We start from the raw sequence: 13,740 nt of genomic DNA, 5'->3' as shown, positions 1-13,740 counted from the left end.
ACCAACCTTATGTTCAGTGGGTTTTTCTCTCTCTCAGGGGAGACTCAGGGTGATATAGAGTTTGTTGATTGATATGGTTGAAATTTAAAGGATATATACTTACCGTATATGTCAGCGTATAAGACGGAATTTGAACCATAAAAAAATCAGCCCAAAATTAGGGGTTGTCTTAAACGCTGGGTATAAAATCCGAACCTCTACACCCTGTGGTTTAGTGTGTATATTAAAATAATAAAAATGAATTATAAACCTGTCTAACATACCGTAAAATAACATAATAAATGCAGGTATCATCACGCACCCCCCGCCATTTGGAACTGCCGCCAAAGTAAACAAACAGCCGTCTTTAAATACCGGTACGGTTTCTTGGATATGCTCAAGTTGCCACTCCTTCATAAGCAGTAGCACTCTCTCTGGGTGAACATTATACAGTGGGGTATGCTATAACGAATCTAATTGGTTCTAGAACCTTGTTCGTTATAGCATTCGTTTGTTATAGGATTAATCCGTTCCAGGCCCCCAAATACAACCACTTAACACTGAAAAATATAATATAAAATTGTAAAAATTGTAAAAAAGTGCATAAATATGCATCTAAACCCCTGAAATAAAGAATATCATTAATATTTGTAATAATAAAACAATAAATTAGAAAAAAAAAAAAATTATGTTCGTTGTAGGAGTTTCGTTCGTTATAGCATTCTCAATTTTATAGGTAACACCGTTCGTTATAGGAATATTCGTAGTAAGATCCGTTCGTTATAGCATACCCCACTGTATTAATATCCAGCTACCATAAATCAGTAAATCCATTTCAAGTAAATGGTAAAATTTTACTCGACACCAACATTAGTTCCAGTAAAATAACCGACGCCCAAGTGACGTCACTAGTGTTTACACTACACCAGCTGGTAACGTTTGATGCCAATACTTGAAGTGAATTGGCTTTATTTTAAATAACCAAGGATGTGTTGCTTAGCAGCATCACTCCACTGATCAGTGGGATGGTTGGTAAAGGACAACTGGGGCAGTAAGCTCCCAGTGGTAAGTATCAGATTTGCGGTTGTCTTATACAGCAAGTATAGCTCAAAACCTACGTTTTAAATGGAAATTTTGGGGGTTGTCTTATACACCTTGTGGTCCTGTACACCGACATACACTATTATAAAACTTAACAATAAATAATGGACCTGCAATACGATGATGTTACAGGGTAGCAGTCATACCCATTAAATCTGCATAGATTATTATTAACATTGAAAATAATAGATGGCTGCCAAAGAACTTATAATTTCAATGTGGCCTACTGATCAAAAAAATTTCCCCAACCCAGTTCTAGAACAGTGGAAAGTAAACATTACAAAGAACTTATAAACTCCATGTACATAAATAAAAAGATATGGTAAATGCAGTACTGTACATCATAGTTTAGAAAAGTACCATAGTTAAAAGTAGACAAATTAAGGAAGTGATGCCTTTCACACACACAAGCCCTTTACCACAAACCATCTATTATCACCACGGGGGAAGGCTGACACGTGTGGGTCCACTCTATGAATTAGTGTTAGCTGCAGGCAACACACTACACCTAATGTATGTATGTAAGTTGGGAGGTGAGTGAGTGTGTGTGTTGGGGGTAAGAGGACGTGTGAAGGTTGGGGAATAAATGTCTGTTGAATGTTAGTAATACTGTAATTACCGGTAATAGTTTATTGAAAGAACATGGCAGCCAAAAGGCTGAAAATATACAATAAAAAGATATTTGTATGATAAAAGTTAATTTTAATTGCTGGTTTTTTGTTTCTTGAAAGTGCCAGTTCTTCTAAATTAAAATTAAGGAATTCAGCAGTTATCCGCTCTTTTGTCACTATCATATAAATAAAGTATCGAATGAGCACCAAAAGCCCATTACTTCATTCTTTATATTCACATTAATTGAAATATTTAGTTTCACGGATAAATAAGACGAGACAAAACAATAATGTATATATACTCAGCCCCATTTGTCTTAGCGCTTGAACAGCAATTAAAGCCAAAATTTTGCCTCTGCCACAAATCCTCCAAAATATATATATAATATATATATATATATATATATATATATATATATATATATATATATATATATATATATATATATATATATATATATATATATATATAAACTTGAACAGATTCATACCTTTCGTTTCCTCCTGGGGCTTCATTCTGCTAGTTTATTAGAAAAGAACAACACAATAAATATAAAATAATTGTTGAATACGACGATGGAACTTAGAATTGCTGCTAAGTTCCTCGACAATGTTCATCAAAGTTTCATTTGTTTCCTCCTGTAAACAAACCAACGAAATTATTAAAAGGAACTGTATCTCCCTCAGACCTCTGCATAACCCACCATCTAGTGGCTGAGGCCGTGACTGGGTATTCGTCCTAAACAAAGAAAACGACATTTTCTATTTTGAGGGCTAACTATGATTTAGCGCATACAATGGACTATACAGTACAAGTCCACACAGTACTTGTTCATATTCTCAGTTTACACGCACAGTATACCATGTGAATCTTTAATCTCCACATACAATGCACTCATAGTGCTTCATATTTGTTTGTTTTTTATCAAACTCTTAAGTGGGGCACATTTATATCGCCCCCGACAGGAATTGCCTAGCTTATGCTACAGGTACTGAAGGGGCGACTTAATTGAAGTTTATAAACAACCCAGAGGGCATTACTCAGTCGAGGGTTCATACTTGGAGCTGGGGGGCGTGCCCCACTAGCCTAGCGGGGCGGGTGGTCACAGCTTATGGTTGAAGAAGCCACAAGTTCGGAAAATTGTCAAGGCAAACTTTTTCTGAGTTTGTAAACTCTTGGCACATTCTGCCAGAAAGTGTGACAGCACCGAGAGTGAGCTCCTTCAAGACCTGACTTGAACAACACTGGCGCAGGTGCAGATACATTCTGGAGCCAGTTCTTACCCAGTATTTGCCAATGACGACATGCAGCCTGTCTGGCATTGAGGATCTGTTTGGTGGGGTTCTTGGCCAGCCAGATATTTGCCTCAGCCCAGCCAGCCATTCACCTCAGCCAGCCAGCCATTCACTTCAGCTAGTCAGCCGTAAACCTCAAGCCAGCCTCAGAGAGCCAAACAATCTAAAATAAATAACAAACCCTTCCCCGCATCCACCCACTCTCACTCCCATCCACCCACCCTTCATCCCATCCACCCACCCTACCTCCCATCCACACACTATATCTCCAACCACACACCCTTCCTCCCATCCACATACCCTACCTCCAATCCACACACCCTTCCTCCCATCTACACACCCTAGAAAGAAAAATAAATTAATATTTGATGATTTTGATATTCTTCATGAGCAAAGAGCGAGTCATCAGTTGAACATATTAACCCACGTCTCCGGCCTAAAACCCCAAATAATAATAATAATAATAATAATAATAATAATAATAGTAATAATAATAATAATAATAATAATAATAATAATAAAAATAGTTATGGAAGTATTACGCCTATGCAAACCGTGGAAGCCAACTGCTTGTTTGGGTGTGGACTAGTTTTGTGACGTAAGAGCGGATCGTTGACGAAGCTTCGAAACTCATGACTATCTTTCGTTAATAATTATCAGTTTTATTTTAGCTTATGGTGGATAGAAGTGATTTAAGAAAATTAATGAGATTATAGATGACGGACCAATCGTGTGTGGTGTTCTTTCCGCCGTCCAGTCGATTATTTTCATATGAATCAGTAAAGCGAACCAATGAATTAAGGAATCGAAGCACCTGGGGTTCACCACTCGCCAGTGATCATTAGAGGTACGGCAGTGGTGGCGGTATCATGTGTGTGTGTGTGTGGTCATGCAGTATTTGATCGCTATTTCCATGTTTTACGTTTGCTGTTTGTGGATTACCTCGTGTTTATGGCGTCGTGAGGACTTCCAGTACTCTACGTTGTGGTTATTAGCAGTTGAGTGAAGGTAAGGTGATAAGTTTTGTTGTACTGTGGGGTCCAGGGAGGAGAAGGCGGTAGTGTAGCTCTCCGCCGTGTGTACAGGAGTTGTGGATGTCGTGGCTCGGACAGAAAATACTGCTATTGAGATGGCTATTAACCTAAGCTAGTAAGTGGATAGACAGACAATACTGCTATTAAGATGGCTATTAACCAAAGTTAGCATGTGGTATAGACAGGTAATACTGCTATTAAGATGGCTATTAACCTAAGCTAATAATATGTGGATATATGAATAAAATCCTAGAATTAGTATCGGTACATTGTTGTTGCAGTGCGGGGTACTTATCCACCTGTACTGGGACCTTGATTTTGTATTAATTTATTGAGTAAAAATCATACATACATACATACATACATACTTGAGGGTTATCGGCCTGGTTATGTCATGTTAAACACCTTGTTCAGTTGAAGTTTTTGTTAGGGTAAGAGTGGTTGGTATCGTCACCGGGGCCCATATGCTGCTATTGCTGAAGTAAATTATGTAATGGGATCACTAACCAACATTTCCAATATAATCATTTGCCCTTGATAGTGTAAATACCTAGAGCGTCACTTGGATCAATTCAATTCAATTTCAATTGTTTATTCCTTGATAGAGGAAGCGGGATCCTAGTGCCGTCACAAGGAACCCCTGTACAATAACACCAGAAGCATCTGGCAAGTGTCACAATACAGTATAAATATTATAAAGGGGCTTACTAAAGCCTAAGGAAGGAAGGATATTCCTTTAACACATAATCAATGTTATTTACATAATATCTGGCCAGTATGGGGAGGATCATCGTGTCTCCGTCATAGGGTCGTGGAGTGGTGGTCCAGCAGGCGTCACGGAAGCGTTGTGTGGGGACGTCTTAGGAGGTAGTGGATAAGGGTGCGGCTGTCGGGTCTTCTGCATAATGCACAAGGGCGTTGCTCAGGGGATGCGGGGATACCAATCTCCCAAGCAAAGTCATACCCAATGATGATACGGGCAGCAATCACGTCCCTTTTCCGCGACCCTTTCCCATAGACATAAGAGAGGTCAGGAAGTTTACGGAGGACATCGTACCAGGTGGGCGGGGAGTCCAGGGGGATGGCTGCTTCCCGCGCTTCTCTCTGTATGCTGGGAATTTGGGTCCTAAGCTGTGAAAGTGTTCGTGGAACAACGTAGTCTGGTGTGGCCTTGTTGCGAAGTCAACAGAACCATCAGTGTAGAGGACGACCCTACCCGGGGACCAGTGGGCAATCCTGGAGAGGTGGTATTTGCAGAGAATAACAGGGTTCACGTGGGATTTCGGGAGCGGTCCACCGAGGGCAATCACTTCAGGTTGAAAATCCAGCCCGGGAGAAGTAGACGAACCAACAGCAGGGGTTCACTTGGATCTTGGTGTAATGAGACAAATCTCTCCCACAAGTCCAGGGTTCGAATCAACTCTGGTTTAAATGTATGTCTGACGTAGCACGATTTCCGGTTTTCGCCTGCACCAACATTGGATAAACTAACCACCCAGATGGCTTGTGTCTCGATATCAGGTGTTCTTATACAGGGTATATGGTAAACAAAAATACTCAGCCTTTGGATACGCCCCTAGTAACCACGCCACTAGCAGCTACGCGTGTATTATCATTTTATATTTAGCCTTTCATCCAGAGGTTTGCCACTGAGGGAATTAGTATGACTGAACATTCATAAATAGTAAATGAGGAACTCTGAGGTAGGTTATTATTGCACGGGGACGAAGCCATAATGTGGGGTGAAATGAAACCTAACCTAACCCCTGTAAATCAAACCAAGTGTGTCTGTAGTGATCAATCATCATTATTCATCATCACCATTATCATCATCATTTATTATTTATCATCATTCATCATCGTCGTCATCACATATACGCCATCATTATCGTCATCATTCATTATTTATCATCATCGTCATCACATATACGCCATCATCATCACATATACGCCATCGTCATCATCACCACCACCACCACACACATTTTGAGCCCTCTCCCCGCCTTGACTACCAGCAGTGTCAGTTGGTACAAATTAGTGGTTATTTCGGTTCGTTTACGCCATTAGTGGTCATTATGACGCTTGGAATCATTAATTTTTCGACTCTTAAAATATTCCTTAGTTTTTGGGTCGAAAAACGATTTGTTCTCAAAATATCACTCTAGGTCGTCCTTGACACGCTGATTAAGCATATGTGGTCAAGAAGTCGATGAGTTGGAAGTTATTATGATATTTTTGTCGATGGTAATTACTGTATTCGCTAACTATGAGATTCCGGGGTGACTTTTGATGTTTCAGTGTTGTTATTCCAGACACATTAATAAATTATCTAAATTTACCCGATAACATAAACCCAATATAACCATTACTATAAAATCGGGAAATGGGTTACCATTTCCCTTAAATCTTCCATCTACCTGTTCTATTTTTAATCTCCCCATTTTTCCTTCCAATACAGGTGGACTGTGTAATGGGTGAATGGGGCCCATGGTCTCCCTGTACTCATTCTTGTGGACCAGAAGCCTTACAACAGCGGTCCAGGAACGTCATTGTGGAGCCTCGTCATGGGGGGGGGGGCGGTATGTGGGGACCGGTATGAGAGGCGGTACTGGTGAGTCTTATTTGAATGAGTGTTACTTGAGTGAGTCTTACTTGAATAGGTATTATTTGAGTCTTACCTGAGTGGGTATTATTTGAGTGTGACTTGAGTGGGCATTAGTTAAGTCTTATTTATGTAAGCGTTATTTATCTTACGTGAGTTTTAATTAAGTCTTAACTGAGTCTGAAAGGTATCTCACCTGCCCTACACCTGCTCCATATGTAATTCCTGATTTATTTATATATTTAGTTTTCTTTGTTTATTAAGTATTTAGTTATTTTATGTTTCTATAAGCATTGCATGTGTGTGTGTATGTGTGTGTGTGTGAACCAATTCATCTTTTCGTGTTTATGCTTTTGTCTGTCTGTCTGTCTGTGCACCTGTCTGTCTGTCTGTCTGTCAGCGCATGTCTCCGTATTTTACAGAACCGAGAGCTGGGATTATCGCTTCACCAATAACTGGATGAGATACCGTTGAAACTAAGAGAAATGAAGGAACAAGTAAGTTGAAAGAAACGAGAAGGGAACAACACACAATTAAGATAAATGAATGAAATATGAATGAAAAGAATTAATGAACTAAGAAAGAAGATGTAAACACAGACTAAATTCCTCTAATATATCATGTATACACCTGTAATATATCATGTATACAGCTCTAATATATCCCTGTGTGTATTACTTACATTCAGCACTAAACAGTAACTAAGTGGAAATAATTAAAGCTGTTTATTGTGACCCTAATTAATTACATACCTACTAATACACCTGACTAAACCAATTCGCTAATATAACCTCACTAAACCACTTCGATAAACACGATATACCTGAACGATATAACACAACAGTTCTCTAGGTACAATTAAAACTATCCATCTCATCTGTAAACTTAAACCTGGGTAGCTTTTATTTCATCTTTTTTATAATTCCCAAAGGAAGATAATTTCTGACGTCCTTTCCCCCTCAGTGCCAAGATCAGACTGATGAGTTTTTGTTATTGTTGACGTCCATCAGCTGGGCGAGCTGGAGTTGCCAGTTACAATCATATACTCTATTACCTTCTTATGAGAGGTTAATGACACAGCTAACTTAACCTAAACTAACCTAATCTCAACAGACTATGGAGAGTAAGGCATTTTGTTTTTCCCGTCTGTCTGTTAGCATGCCTGTTTGTGTATGTATAAATTCCCTCTTAATTAATCATGTCATTTTCTCCCTTATTTAGACTCGGGAGTATACGTTCTCTCGGGTCTTTAAATCATGTTACTTTTTTTTCCCAGAATGACATGACTGGTTTTAAATAACCTACTAAAAAATCATGTTTACTATATAAGTGACATGATGGCGTGTAAATATTCAAATGCATAATCATTCCTGGTTGGCATGATATATAAACAAGCATAAAAATATCATGTCTTTTCCTAAGATGAGATCATTTGTAAACCTCGTGTCCTTCTCTCTCCTGGCAGAGGGTGAGAGACGAGGGTGTTGGTGTGTGTTGCTTGTGTTGCCTACGCTGAGGAGGAGCAGACTACAGCAGACTACAGCAGGGAACAGTAGACTACAGCAGGAAGCAGCAGGAAATAGCAGATTACAGCAGGGATTACCAGATTAAAGTAGGGTACAGAAGACTACAGCAGGAAACAGCAGACTACAGCAGACTACAGCAGGAAGCAGCAACTACTACTAGAGGAAACAGTAGACTACAGAAGGAAGCAGCAACAACTACTAGAGGAAACAGTAGACAACAGCAGGAACAGAAAACTACTTCAGGAAACAACAGAGTACAGCAACATAACAGTAAATAATATTAGACAGCGGTAGAGAACAGCACAGTACTTGATAACAGCCTCGAACAATACCAAACAGATGCACAAAAAAACAATACTCAACATCAGACAACAAAAACAGACACAACAGATAAAAACACAGACAATAACAGACACCGGAAACATACTACAACAGAAAATTGCAACAGACACGAGCAGACAAGCGCGTAGAGAAACAGGTCAACCCAGTTTCCTCTGTGGTAAAGCTAGGTCAGGTCAGGTCATAATATACCAAATCAAAACCAAGGTCATGTATTCGTGGTCTGTTGGTTATATGGACTCGGGATAAGGTCAAAAGAGGTCATTAGAGGTCCGGTTAGCTTTGGTTATCTAGAAAGGGAATGAGGTTAAATGACATCGTTCCGTGCCAGGTCAGTTTAGGTCACTTAATGACCTTGGTCAAGGTGAAGAAGAGATGACTTACTTGAACCTAAAGGATTGTCATTTTGTTCTAAGTCTGTTTAACTGGATAACTGGAATGCGTTGTCTTAGTAACTGGTAGACTGTCAACTCAAGCTCTCCTCTCAATGTAAGTGGAATTCTATATACATATATCTAAGAAACAAGAAGTTACTGTTAACTGTTACTGCCAGCACAGTCTCTTCTCGGTCTAAATGGATAGCAGGAACATCTATCAGTAAACTCCTTTTATACACGGAATAAGGCAATGTTTTGGGTTCTATATTAAAATATTTAATTCTATCTAATTTCTTGTACTGTACATAGAGGAACGAGAAGTCTTCCTCGTGTGTGTGTGTGTGTGTGTCCTCGCCTCTCATACTTATGTAAAGACAGACCCACGCTGATTCGGGTTGAATGTTATTAATACCAGGTTTGGATCGAATGTAAACAACAGTTGATGTAAACAGGTTATATAATCAGGTTCTGTAAACAGGTGATGTAAACATCTGATGATGTAAATAACAGTTGATGTAAACAACGGATGATACGCACAAAAGTTGATGTAAACAGCAGATGATATAAACAACAGGCGATGTAAACAAATGAAATAAACAGATGTAAAACAAAAGTTGAAATATTTTTTAAATTGATGACAAAATCCCTCTATATCTCTATTGTTTATATTGGTAACTTATTAACTATCTCTTATTTTACTATACACTGTCAGGGTGCGGTGGAGGACACGGAGTGTTGACTGGTTGTTGCTTCTATTAATACACTGGTTCGATCCCCTCCCCCCCTCCTTCCCTTCCTCTTTGTCTTGGCATTATCCACAATTTGATCTCTTCCACTCCTCCTTTTTTCTCTTCCTATTCCTCCTCCTTTTCCTTTTTATAATCTTTTTCCTCCCCTCTTTTTCTTCGTTACAATACATTTGTATGTTTAACATGTTACGACATCTGACTTGTATTCCGACGCTATTACGGCGTCACATTGACACGACCTTACAAAACAACTGACAGGAAACGACAGAACACATTTACAGAGACTTTCACCTCCTGACACTTGCTCTTTAACTCTCATTACAATAAATCTTTAGTTTTTAACTTGACAGAATTTGTGGAGTTTGATGAACTCTTCCAAGGGAACATTGCTGAAACTCTAGGAACTGATGATGCTTATATTAATCAGCTACTGAGACTAACGTGAGTTATAATAAATAAATATACAAATAATACTAATTCTAAGGTTAAAGTTTTATACTAAATATAATTTTAAATTAATTAAGTTGTATATTTCCAAATCAAATATTTATTAAAGTATAATATTCTACGTTTGTTTCATAGTAAGCTTGCAGATTATATTAATACATAAATATACTGTATAGTTAATGGTGTATGAAGTATACGTTATGAGGAGTATGCAGCTCGTATATGTAGCATCAGTGTGAATTGGCGTGCTGCAGCGTATTGAGTCAACATTACACGTGTGTCTGGTAACTGGTAGGCTGTCAGCTCAAACTCCTCTCAGTCTAAAATTGCAGACTCATATATATCTAAGAAACAAAAAGTAACTGTTAACTGTTGCCACCGCCCGTCAATCTGGTCTAAATGGATATGGGGCATAATATTAAACTCCTTTTATACACGGAATAAGGCAAATGTTTTGGTTCTATATTGGAAGTGTTTAACTCTATCAATTTTCTTGTACTGTTGCAAAAGAACAGAAAGTCTTCTCGTGACCTTATTATTATTGTGTGTCCTCCGCCTCTCATATGCAAACAGACCCGCGTTCGGGTTGGTGATTCTTATATAATACCAGGTTTGGATCGAATGTAAACAACAGACCCAGTGTAAACAGGGTTTATATAATCAAGGTTCTGTAAATGGTGCGATGTACATCTGGTGTAAATAACGGTTCAGTGTGGCAACGGATGATACGCACGAGTTGGTGTAGATAATCGCAGCAACGACGATGTAAACAAATGATATAAACTTATTAACTTCTCCTTATTTTACTACTTGCTATTCAGGGTGCGATGGAGACTGGAGTGTTGACTGGTTATTGCTTCTATTCGCTTCACTGGTTCGATCCTCCTTCCTTCCTCTTTGTCTTGGCATTATCCACAATTTTGATCTCTTCGCTCTCTTTTCCTTCCTATATCTCCTTTTATAATCTTTTCCTCCTCTTTTTCTTCGTTACAATACGACACAACATCATTTCCAGCATGTTTGCGACACATCTGCAACGACACGACATGTTCCGACATATTTACGACACGCCATTGACCGGCTTCGACCACAAAACAACAGAGCGACAGAGCCCAGGGCTGCCACTCTGGCCACTTGCTCTTTATGTTTTAATGATGTCTTCTTTTAAACAATTTGGGTTTTAGATGAACTGCTTCTGAGACATTTGTTTATATTTGGTAACACTAGGCTCAGGAACTGATGTAGTGTAACACTAGAGATAACTTGTGGTAGAGTTATAAACTAAATAAATATATCAATATTTATTCTAGGTTCATTTATCATCCTATTTTCAAAGTCAATTGGATTATATATTTCAAATAAAATCATTTTGTTGAATATGTATTGATCTACGTTTTGTTTTACGCATAGTGATGTACTGTCACATGTAAACACTAGTTATATTAATACACATTAATATACTGTATAGTTAATGGTGTATGAGGAGTATGGTGTATAGAGGAGTATGTAGCTCGTGTGTGTATAACATAGTGTAGTTGGCGTCCTGCAGCGTGAGGTCAGACATTACACGTGTCGTCCTAGTAACTGGTAGACTGTCAACTCAAGCTCTCCTCTCAGTCTAAGTGGAACTCTATATATATCTAAGAAACAAGAAGTAACTGTTAACTGTTACTGCCAGCTCAGTCTCTTCTCGGTCTAAATGGATAGCAGGAACATCTATCAGTAAACTCCTTTTATACACGGAATAAGGCAATGTTTTGGGTTCTATATTGAAGTGTTTAACTCTATCTAGTTTCTTGTACTGTACATAGAGGAACGAGAAGTCTTCCTCGTGTGTGTGTGTGTGTGTGTGCCCTCGCCTCTCATACTTATGTAAAGACAGACCCACGCTGATTCGGGTTGAATGTTATTAATACCAGGTTTGGATCGAATGTAAACAACAGTTGATGTAAACAACAAGTGATGTAAATAGCAGTTGATGTAAACAACGGATGATATTAACAAAAGCTGATGTAAACAGCAGATGATATAAACAACAGGTGATGTAAACAAATGATATAAACTTATTAACTATCTCTTATTTTACTATGCACTGTCAGGGTGCGGTGGAGGACACGGAGTGTTGACTGGTTGTTGCTTCTATTAATACACTGGTTCGATCCCCTCCTTCCCTTCCTCTTTGTCTTGGCATTATCCACAATTTGATCTCTTCCACTCCTCCTTTTATCTCTTCCTATTCCTCCTCCTTATCCTTTTTATAATCTTTTTCCTCCCCTCTTTTTCTTCGTTACAATACACGACACAACATGTTCCAACATGTTACGACACGTCACGACGACACGACATGTTCCGACATGTTACGACACGTCACGACGACACGACACGACACGAAACGACACGACACGACAGGAAACGACAGAACACGACACAGAGACTTTCACACTCTGACCACTTGCTCTTTAACTCTCATTTACAATAAATCTTTACTTTTAACTTGACAAATTTGTGGGTTTAGATGAACTGCTTCCAGGAACTGATGTTTATGTTGGTAACACTGAAACTCTAGGAACTGATGTTTATGTTGGTAACACTGAGACTAACTTATGGTAGAGTTATAATATATAAATAAATATTACTAATTCTAAGGTTAAGTTTTATACTAATATAATTTTAAATTAATTAGGATTATATATTTCCAAATCCGATATTTTTAGTAGGTATAATAAGTCTACCGTTTGTTACATAGTGATGTACTGTCACATGTAAACACTAGTTATATTAATACACATTAATATACTGTATAGTTAATGGTGTATGAGGAGTATGGTGTATAGAGGAGTATGTAGCTCGTGTGTGTGTAACATAGTGTAGTTGGCGTGCTGCAGCGTGAGGTCAGACATAACACGTGTCGTCCTAGTAACTGGTAGACTGTCAACTCAAGCTCTCCTCTCAGTCTAAGTGGAACTCTATATATATCTAAGAAACAAGAAGTAACTGTTAACTGTTACTGCCAGCTCAGTCTCTTCTCGGTCTAAATGGATAGCAGGAACATCTATCAGTAAACTCCTTTTATACACGGAATAAGGCAATGTTTTGGGTTCTATATTGAAGTGTTTAACTCTATCTAGTTTCTTGTACTGTACATAGAGGAACGAGAAGTCTTCCTCGTGTGTGTGTGTGTGTGTGTGTGTCCTCGCCTCTCATACTTATGTAAAGACAGACCCACGCTGATTCGGGTTGAATGTTATTAATACCAGGTTTGGATCGAATGTAAACAACAGTTGATGTAAACAGGTTATATAATCAGGTTCTGTAAACAGGTGATGTAAACATCTGATGATGTAAATAACAGTTGATGTAAACAACGGATGATACGCACAAAAGTTGATGTAAACAGCAGATGATATAAACAACAGGCGATGTAAACAAATGATATAAACTTATTAACTATCTCTTATTTTACTATGCACTGTCAGGGTGCGGTGGAGGACACGGAGTGTTGACTGGTTGTTGCTTCTATTAATACACTGGTTCGATCCCCTCCTTCCCTTCCTCTTTGTCTTGGCATTATCCACAATTTGATCTCTTCCACTCCTCCTTTTTTCTCTTCCTATCCTCCTCCTTATCCTTTTTATAATCTTTTTTCCTCCCCCTTTCTTCGTTACAATATATCGACACA

The 13,740-nt window shown here is 38.6% G+C and overlaps 1 long non-coding RNA gene across 2 annotated transcripts; it reads left to right on the top strand.

The window, feature by feature from the left end:
• The first annotated feature begins 6,647 nt into the window (after positions 1-6,647).
• Positions 6,648-13,501, top strand: LOC121879873. 2 transcript variants are annotated; one of them, XR_006091458.1, is made up of 4 exons: positions 6,648-7,120; positions 8,089-9,280; positions 11,981-12,020; positions 13,343-13,501. It is a non-coding gene; the product is annotated as an uncharacterized LOC121879873 (long non-coding RNA). The 2 variants fall into 2 exon arrangements; XR_006091457.1 differs by lacking the exons at positions 6,648-7,120; positions 8,089-9,280 and having other exon boundaries at positions 11,472-12,020; positions 12,101-13,501.
• Positions 13,502-13,740: the final 239 nt, after the last annotated feature.

Source organism: Homarus americanus, unplaced genomic scaffold (assembly GCF_018991925.1).
Source record: "Homarus americanus isolate GMGI-L3 unplaced genomic scaffold, GMGI_Hamer_2.0 scaffold32095, whole genome shotgun sequence".
NCBI classification, from domain to species: Eukaryota; Metazoa; Arthropoda; class Malacostraca; order Decapoda; family Nephropidae; genus Homarus; species Homarus americanus.
This window is presented reverse-complemented; position numbering and strand designations above follow the sequence as displayed.